Below are 9,527 nucleotides of genomic sequence, written 5' to 3'. Positions count from 1 at the left end.
CAGCTTTAAGTGGGAATCCTTATTCTTACAGAACCCATTTTCCAAAGATCACTAAACAAGGCATAAATGTGCCTCTGCAAGATGTGCTCATAGTCTTTAACAAACACTATTGATATGGAATACATTCCAGATCAATTAGGTTAGAACACCTTACAAAACCTTTACAAGGCTACCCGCTGTATAATTTAAAGTCTTGCAACAAACATAGAAAGCAAAACCTTCAACACCAGGAAACTGAAGATATTAATGGACCGAAAACATTCATGTCTCTTTCCTGTGCAACCACCCCTGCATTTCAGTAAACAGAGTATTACAGAGAAAACCCCTGCATTTCCAATGTTCATCTATGCAGCTTCATTTGCAGCATTCTTGGTCCATATGGCAAATCTTATCTTATCGAGCACGCACATTGACCAAGTGTGCAGCCAGAAAGTATCGACAACAGGCTTTCCTTTCAAGGCGGTAACAGTTCACTTTCCTCCAATTGCACATTTAGGGTTTTCCCACTTTGGCTCAATTCCAGCTTTGAAGCAATGAAAATCTGAACCAGCTATCAACTTACTCGGCTGAATTATATTGTTAAAAACACACCAGAAGTCCTTGACTGTATTGAAGGTGTAAACAGGTCGCAAGGAACTACCCCAGGTGGCCTGCTTAGACTTCCCATTTGTAATTGTCCCAGCAGTATCAATCATGTCATCAACCATGACAGCAACTTTCCCTTTCACATCACCAATCAAATTCATAACCTCAGAAACATTGTGGTCTTGACGCCTTTTATCTACCATAGCCAGAGGGGCATCAGATAGTTTTTTAGCAAAAGCACGAGCACGAGCAACACCACCAACATCGGGTGATACAACCACCAAATCGTTCGATGCAATCACCTTGCTGGCCAGGTAATCTAGAATTACAGGCTGACCATAGACATGATCCACAGGAATATCAAAATACCCCATGGACTGTCCAGAGTGAAGATCGCATGCAAGAACTCGATTTGCATCTGCTTCTGTTATTAAGTTTGCAACAAGTTTTGCTGCAATAGATTCACGTCCATGTGTCTTTCTGTCTGCTCTAGCATATCCAAAGTATGGAATAACAGCTGTAATATTTTTGGCAGATGCTCTACGGCAAGCGTCAATCATTATAAGAAGCTCCATCAAATTCTCATTTGCAGGTGGGCATGTTGGTTGCACCAAGAACACGTCACAACCTCTCACACTTTCTTGGAGTTGAACATATATCTCACCATCAGCAAACCTTTTAATTCTAATTTTACCAAGATCCCGGCCCAAGTAACATGCAATTTCCTGTGCAAGAGAAGGATTTGCTGAGCCTGAGAAAATTCGTAGTCTTGTATCATGCCCCAAGTCTCTTTGAACCATTTCTTGTGGATAACTAGAACCAAGCAACCCAGTCAAACCCCGACTCTGAAATACATGGGTGAATGCTCTGCCATTAGGAGAATCAACAGGATTGGCCAACGTGCACGTCGTGCTATGAAGGCGACATGGCAGAGGCTGAAGGCCTGAAACAGACTTAGCGCACACCCTCGACTCGCCGGTCAAGAATGTGGATGGTGATGATCCATATGACCATCCACGTATGTTTACCAGAGAAGAGGACGCCGCCATTGAAAGAAGCCATACGCCTTAGTGATGGTACAAAGCATGAGTATCTCGCAAGCAAACATCCCAATATTCAAAAATATTGAATAAGTTGGGGGCAAAATGCTGTTCAGAGATAGCATATGCTATATTCGAGCAAGTGCCAATACATTTGATTCACCCAGAAGATTGGCCACTAAACCATCAGACACTGTTTTGCAACTGCTAATGAGAACATTAAACCAATACAAGTATACTTCAATTTAACTATCAGCTTTATACACAATCAATCCACTCAAATCATTTATTCGGTGCAGGGAGGAGCAAAGGATCTGGATTTCTCTTGAAGCTCATGACGACCGACATTTTCCTTTGTTTGCCAATTACAAAAGCTTCACGTTGGCTTGTCATTTGGGTGTAAGGTACAGGAGTAGTCGAGGTGAATATACTACTTGCCACATGCCGTGCTGTGTCCAGAGCTGATTCTAATAGTTGATTAACACTCAGCACATGTACATTAGCAATATATTCTCCTTTCTAAACCGCTTTAAGAAACCATGATAATGCTTTCGCATGGTCACGGGGAACCCCCTTCAAACCAAAGTAGTAGAAAACACCAACTTTATACATTGCCACTGCATTCCCTTTTTGGGCCTTTGCATCACTCTGCTCATCATCGAAATTTAGTATATGAACCTTCTACTGAAAACTCGAGCAAATCCCCAATTTCGTAGCGCGCTACGAAATCACTTGAAGCATGTTGCGCTGCGAAACTGTTAAAAGAGGATTCATGCGCTGCAAAAACACCCTGTCCTTAAGCTAGGCTAAAAAATTTTGGCAACAGAATTTTCAGTGATAACAAATTGAACATAAGGGTAAAAGATATTCCAGAGGAGCATATGATTGATGTGTTCATAGGGTCTTTAAAGGATAATATCCAACATGATGTTCGCGTTTGGGAACCTGATTCATTAGAGAAGGCATTCAGGTTAGCAAGAAAAATGGAAAGCAAAATTATGCCAACCAGGAAGCATACCACTCACAACTATAAAGACAGAAGTGTTGTTTCCCCTAGTCTTCCACAACCTATAAGGTTGACACCACAACAATTGGAAGAGAAAAGAGCAAAAGGGCTTTGTTACAGTTGTGATAGCAAATACACTAAAGGTCATAAGTGTGCTGAGAAGAAATTATTCTACATAGATTGTGAAGAAGAAGAAGAAAAGGAGCAAGAAAGGTCAAAAGAAGAGGATGTACTCCAGGAACAAAGCTTAGATGAAGAACAAATAAATCCAACCATATCTTGTAATGCATTGGCAGGAATTACCACTCCTCAAACCATCAAGATAGAAGGACAAATCAAGAAGAAAAAGGTAATAGTTTTGATTGATTCAGGAAGCACCCACAATTTTATTCATTGTAAGGTAGCAAAAGAATTGAATTGCTTCCTATATCCATCACCAGAGTGTCAAGTGATGATTGCAAATGGAGGAACAATAAATTGCTCTGGAAAGTGCCATAATATCAAGCTATCCATGGGAGAATATGTATTGACTAGCCCAATGCTTTCTATTCCAATGGGAGGTGCTGATGTTGTACTAGGAGTCCAATGGCTACAATCCCTGGGTACAATAGCTTTTAATTTTCAAGAACTTTTCATGAAATTTTCTACGGAAGGAAAGGAAGTTGAATTAAGGGGTATTGTAGGGAAACCAGGAAAGATAATCAGCTCTAATGGTATGACAAAGCTTCTTAAAAAGGAGCAAAGAGGTGTAATTGCACAATTATGCTCACTAGATGTTTCCACATCGGAATCATCTATTTCTCTAGATCTCCAAAAAGTGTTGGACAATAATTCCAAGGTATTTGAGACTCCCAAAGGTCTCCCACCTATGCGTGATCATGATCATGCTATTCATCTGATTCCAGGAAGTGTTCCTCCAAACATCAGGCCGTACAGATATCCCTATGTCCAAAAGAGTGAAATTGAACGTATGGTTGTAGAAATGCTAGAGGCTGGTATAATTCAACCGAGTCAAAGTTCTTTCTCTGCTCCAGTAGTATTGGTGCACAAGAAGGATGGATCATGGTGCATGTGTCCGGATTATAGGGAGCTCAACAAGCTCACTATTAAAGATAAGTTCCCCATTCCTGTCATTGATGAATTACTGGATGAATTGCATGGATCAATTTACTTCACCAAGTTGGATCTTCGTTCAGGGTATCATCAAATCAGAATGAAGATTGAAGACATTCCAAAAACAACATTTAGAACTCATGAGGGTCATTATGAATTTTTGGTCATGCCTTTTGGCCTTACCAATGCACCTTCAACATTTCAAGGTTTGATGAATTCAATTTTCAAACCATTCCTTAGAAAATTTGTGTTAGTATTTTTTGATGATATACTAATCTACAGCAAGTCTTGGAAGGATCATGTTGAACATGTTGATAGGGTGCTACAACTATTGAAAGAGAAACAATTATATGCAAAAAGATCCAAATGTTTCTTTGGAGTCCAGGAGGTGGAATATTTGGGTCATATTGTATCTCATGAAGGAGTTAAGGTAGACCCTAGCAAAATTAAAGCCATTAAGGAATGGAAAATCCCCACATCCATAAAGCATCTGCGAGGATTTCTTGGGTTGACAGGGTATTATCGCAAGTTTGTTAAGAATTATGGGAGAATAGCAGCACCTCTAACAACATTATTGAAGAAAGATGCATTTTCATGGACTCTGGAAGCAACAAAGGCCTTTGAACATCTTAAAGAGGCAATGTGCCAAGCACCGGTCTTAGCTACACCGGACTTCACAAAAACCTTTATTGTGGAATGTGATGCTTCAGGAAATGGAATTGGTGCTGTTCTAATGCAAGATGAAAGACCCATTGCTTTTGAAAGTCGTCCAATCAAGGGAAAGTTTTTAAGCAAAGCTATTTATGAGAAGGAAATGTTGGCAATACTCCATGCACTTAAGAAATGGCGACCCTACCTAATGGGAAGACACTTCAAGGTAAAAACAGATCATGATAGCCTTAAATACTTTTTAGAACAAAGATTATCCTCTGAAGAGCAACAAAAGTGGGTCACAAAGATGTTGGGTTATGACTTTGAAATCATCTACAAAAAAGGGAAGCAAAATGTGGTGGCAGATGCACTCTCAAGAAAGGATGAGGATGTGGAAGCATTGTTGTGCGCCATTTCTATTATCCAACCAGATTGGATAAACGAAGCAAGGGAGGAATGGAAGAATGACGAAGAAGTGTGGGCACTTATTCGAAAGTTACAACAAGATTCCAGTACGTCTGATACATTTAGCTGGAAAAATGATTCGTTATGGTACAAAGATCGCTTATACCTCTGTAAGAATTCCCAGCTAAAACAAAAGATTCTTATGGAATTGCACACTTCTCCCTTAGGAGGGCACTCAGGATTTTTAAAAACTTACCACAGGGTTAAGAAGGAATTTTTTTGGGATGGCCTTAAATCAGATATTCAAAAGTTTGTGGCGGAATGTTTGGTTTGCCAACAAAATAAAGTTGAAACAATTAAGACACCAGGTCTATTACAACCTTTATCCATTCCAAGCCAACGTTGGGAGGAGGTTTCAATGGATTTTATCACAGGTTTACCCAAGTCTGAGGGAAAGAGTGTCATCATGGTGGTAGTTGACAGACTTACCAAGTATGCACACTTTTGTGCATTATCACATCCATTTAAAGCCAGTACAGTTTCTACTGCATTTATGGAAACAATTCAAAAGCTACATGGAAACCCAAAGATTATTGTAAGTGACAGAGATCCCATTTTCACTAGAAATTTTTGGACAGAATTATTTTCTTGTCTTGGTACTCAGTTAGCTCATAGCTCATCTTATCATCCTCAATCTGATGGGCAAACTGAGATAGTAAACAAATGTTTGGAAGGATATCTTCGTTGCTTTGTATCTGATAAACAGACACAATGGGTCAAATGGTTGCCTCTGGCTGAATGGTGGTATAACACTTCCTTCCATACAGCAACAAAAATGACCCCATTTATGGCACTTTATGGGTATCAACCACCATCCATCACATCATATTTAAGAGAAAATTCTAAGGTTCAGGCAGTGGAACATCACATCGAACATCAACAACAAGTCCTCCAACTCTTAAAGGATAACCTCGTGTTGGCACAGAATAGAATGAAACAACAGGCAGATCAACATCGCAGTGAAAGAAGTTTTGATGTAGGTGATTGGGTATTCCTATGGCTACAACCATATAAGCAAATGTCCCTCAAGCAAGCTAAGAAGGATAATAAATTATCACCAAAGTATTATGGTCCGTACAAGGTGTTGCAAAAGATTGGTACTATGGCATACAAATTGGAGCTTCCTGCAGCTTCTCGATTGCACCCAGTTTTCCATGTTTCATGTTTAAAGAAGGTTATAGGCGACAAGCTCCCAGTTTAAACAATATTTCCAGAACTTGACGAGGAAGGAAAAATTATATTGGAACCGGAAGCAGTTATAGAAACAAGAACTCGAAAGCTACGAAATCGATCAATTTCAGAGTATCTTATCAAGTGGAAGAACTTATCTGCTGAAGATTCCACATGGGAGGATGAGAATTTTATGTAGAAGTATCCAGAACTACTCAAGCGTTGAGGACAACACTTTTTTGAAGGCGAGGGGCATGTTGGGTCCCTATAATACTAGTGATTACCCCATTAATATTGTAGTTATACCCCTTATTTATATTGTTGTGCCCCTATTGCCCCCATATTGTTATTAATGTGCCCCATAGAATCCCTCTATTGTTATTTTTGTGGCTTTATATTATTATTGTTAGGTCGGCTGGATTATATTGTGACTCCTTAGACTCCTATATATAGAAAGGAGGTTTTGTCATTTGAATCATCCAAGAATTGTTCATTTATGTAATGTAAAGGAGGTTGCCCCCTCGAGGAGGCTGAATTCTAAGGTGTTGATCTATCTTTTCTATCTTTTCTTGAGCTGGTTTCATAACAAACTATCCCGATGATGTTTTCCGAGTACACATCCGGAACAAAAACCATCTCTACAAGATACCATAGGAAGACCTGTCACCATATTTTCCTTACATATATTTTGAAGGGAGCGATAGTTTAAGTTACCAAATTGCTCATGCCAAAGTTTGCTCACTTCATCATTATGAGAAACAAAGACCGAGGGAAGATTTGATGACCCAAAGTTGTTAAAATTATACAACCTTGTAGAATCATTAGCAATACCAGTAGCTAAAATCTATCTAGGATCTCTTAGGTCCTTAATTACAACATCATGAGGTGAAAATTCAATGGTTTTACCTTCACCTGAATGAGTTATTTGATATACAGATAGAAGGTTGCACGATAAGGTTGGAACACATAATACATCATTAAATTGACCGTTGTCTAGATGAATAGTTCCAGTCCCTACAATACTAAGAGATCTATCATCACCAACATATATATTTTTGGTGTTACAATCATTTAAAGAAGAAAACATGGCTTTGTTTTTGGCCATGTGATAAGAAGCTCTGATACCATGTAGGAATTTACAGGGTAAGTTCCTTAGATAGAACACCAAAGGACACCACTCACAAACATATCATAGATCAATACACCAATATTCTTGATGTTGCTAAAACCCTCAAAGAGGGAAATAGTCCAGGGCTTGAGCCAATGTGGTCACTTCAAGCAATTTATTAATGTAAAAGAAAGAAAATTTACATAAGCTTCTCTCATAAACGGTCACCCTACAAATGACCCTCAATGCTCTTTAAATAGAGATCATGGACCAATCGGGTGTTAAGCCACGGATCAAGTGTCGGTAATACCAACGAGAGAATGAACCGTTAGATCACTTCATGTCTAGAACATATCATGACCGTCGGATTGTAAGTTACAAAAGTACATAGTAAAGAAACACACTTTACCTAACTCTACACTAGACCAAGTTATACTTAACTATTTCCTATGTGTCGGAATATCCTAATAGGTTATCGATTAAACTTTGCAAGGATTCTTATGGTATGATGTCTGGAATTATATTTTTTTATTGCTCAGTTATTCTATTGTCTCTTTGTGTTTCATGAGTATTATGATCTCGGTTGATTTAGAATTCAATTATGTTGCTCTATTCAACTGTTTTCATGTTTCAGTTTCAAATTGAAATTCTATATACTCATGCATGTTATCTCTTTTGCCTAGCCTTTATTTCTCATGTATAAAAAACATTTTTTTTATGCAGAGAAAGAATTTATTTATTTATTTTTTATTTTATTTATTTATTTTTATTTATTATTTATTATTTATTTATTTTTATTTTTTCAGTTTTTCTCCTCTATACTACGGCCTGTCATTGTGTCCAAAGTCATTCCTAAAATCCCTTGTAGAAGATGTCGATTTTACTTGCATAAGTAAATGAATAAAAGGACAATTGATCATGTGTTATCACCAAGTATACCATCGACACTTCAACCCAATACATTCAAATTCCCTTTTCCAAACCTAGTCTCTATATGAATTGTGCTTTAAAGTCTTCAAATTTTACATTTTTGAGTGAGGGAGCCCCCTCAGGTTGAAGAAGACCAGTCATTCAACCAAAAGAGGTTTTTGGTTACCTCTGATTTTTATCTTTTCAGCCTAGAGAAAACTATGGAGTGCTAACATATTGGCACTGTTGTCGGGGAGTCGAAAGTCTAATTATCCTCGGAAATTTTATGTTCAAATTTCATCATAGCCTGAATGTTAAGATTGTTTTGACTCTTAGATAATTTTATTGTATGAAAGTTTATATGAGAAGATATGGCTCCTAGGAGGTTTACCAGGGGGAACCTTGACCCAAATCCACCTATAGTTGTTTATGATGCTAAAAAAATTACTTAGAAAGGAAAGATTTGTGGTGGAAAGTCGAACTAGTAAGTACTCACTTAGGAAATTTGTTTCTTCACCAGCAATCTCCTCTGAAATTCATTTGTTTAAAATGAGATCTTGCTCAAACACTCTGAATTTCTTGTAGATTCATGCATTTCTAGTTCTCATATATCATTTCCAGAGATAGAGTCGAGTCAAATTATCTTTCCGCAGTTTAGTAGACTTCGAAAGCTGTTGAAAGGACAGTTTCATCTCAAAAAAAATTCCTTACACAATCTAGCTCAAGTTTTGGTTCTTCTTTTACATCCTTATTGAGTCCTTCATCACCTATTTCAACATCCAGTCATTCTGTTTTCCATCATATGCTATCTCTATCACACCACCGACCTCTTTTGTTTTTGTCACACCACCTGTTAGTCATCCAACTACTTCAGTAATAGTCATGGCAGCGAGATATACCCCTCTAGTTCTGCCTGCTCAGCTTCATGATTTACCTCTTAATTATGGACAAAGGCTACCTCAATATGATGGTGCAAAAGAAATCACTGCCAAGAAACATGTTGATAAGGTCAGTGATTTTGTAGATTTGGAGGAAGTGGACTATGATGATGTTAAAATCATATTATTTTCTTAGAGTTCTTCTGGTGATGTCAAGAAATGGTTTAAAAGTTCTCGTCCAAGATCTTTTTCCAATTATCAAGAGTTGGAAGATGCATTTCTTGCAAGATGGGGTGAAAAGAAGAATCCCTTGCAGATTCTCGCTAAGTACAATAATCTAAAAGGACATCCCAAAGAAATTGTTCTTGATTTTTCTGTAAGGTTCAATAGATTATATAATTCAATTCCTGCAGAGATCAAACCTCCTCCTGGGCTAGCCTTACTTCATTATCCTTATGCTTTTGACCCTGAAATGGATTACTAGCTTAGAGAAAGAAATTTGGCAACATTGGAGGACATGTAGAACAATGCAGTCAGTATGGAGGCTAATTTGTTAGCAAAGAAGTCCAAAATGAAGTCAGAGAAAAGAGTTACCATAAAGG

The 9,527-nt window shown here is 38.0% G+C and overlaps 1 pseudogene; it reads right to left on the bottom strand.

Moving 5' to 3' along the window:
* Positions 1-470: 470 nt before the first annotated feature.
* LOC149163374 (ribose-phosphate pyrophosphokinase 1 pseudogene) lies at positions 471-1,634 on the bottom strand (annotated as a pseudogene).
* Positions 1,635-9,527: the final 7,893 nt, after the last annotated feature.

This window comes from Pinus tabuliformis, chromosome 5_1 (assembly GCF_031772625.1).
Source record: "Pinus tabuliformis cultivar Carrire ecotype Pingquan chromosome 5_1, CPIR1, whole genome shotgun sequence".
Classification (NCBI taxonomy): domain Eukaryota; kingdom Viridiplantae; phylum Streptophyta; class Pinopsida; order Pinales; family Pinaceae; genus Pinus; species Pinus tabuliformis.
The sequence above is the reverse complement of the archived record's forward strand: the minus strand, read 5'-3'. Positions and strand labels throughout refer to the sequence as shown.